Genomic DNA, 699 nt, shown 5'->3' with positions numbered 1-699 from the left:
CCCGCCTCCGCCGGCTGGAAGGGCACGAGCTGCTCCGGCAACTTTAGGTCCTGAAGATGAACCGCCTGCTCCAGGCCGCGCCGAGACCCCGGAGCCGCGGGAAGGCGACCACGCGTCTTCGGTCCAGCAAGGATCCACTTGGAGGTAGAAAAGCCCTGGCTTGTAAGATCGCCAAGATGCAGGGGCCGCTCGCGCGGGGGCAGGGACACTCCGATCCCACGCGCCAGTCGGCAAATCCGATTCCAGTGGGGAGGGCCCCGGCAGAAGCCCGGAGCGCAGCAGGGGTGGTGCCCCAGTCGAAGCGGACGCCCGGAGCTACAAGGCACAGGCGCTCCACCGGCCCAGAGCGGAGTGCGGCCAGCCACAGGACATGGTGCGGGGGCGCACAGCCGGGGAGGGGGCCGGAGGCTGCGGGCGCGGGCTGGGCTCACTCACGCGGCTTCTCCGCAGCCCGCGGCCCCACCGCAGCCCGGGCCGGTCTTTGCGGCCTCTGGAGAGCCGAGGGTGGTGCGCACACACACATGCACCTCGCCAGGGCGTCTAGGCAATCCCTTCTCCCGCCCGGCGTCCTTGGCGACGCGCTGCACCAGGGCCGGCCCCGAGGTCACGTAGAAAAGACAAAAGGGCAGGGGACGGCCGCGGGCGAGCAGCGGTATCCACTAGCAGCACGCTCGGCGAGATCCGAAGGCCAAGCTGAGA

The sequence above is a fragment of the Tupaia chinensis genome, unplaced genomic scaffold, assembly GCF_000334495.1.
Source record: "Tupaia chinensis unplaced genomic scaffold, TupChi_1.0 Scaffold000695_1, whole genome shotgun sequence".
NCBI lineage: Eukaryota > Metazoa > Chordata > Mammalia > Scandentia > Tupaiidae > Tupaia > Tupaia belangeri.
This window is presented reverse-complemented; position numbering follows the sequence as displayed.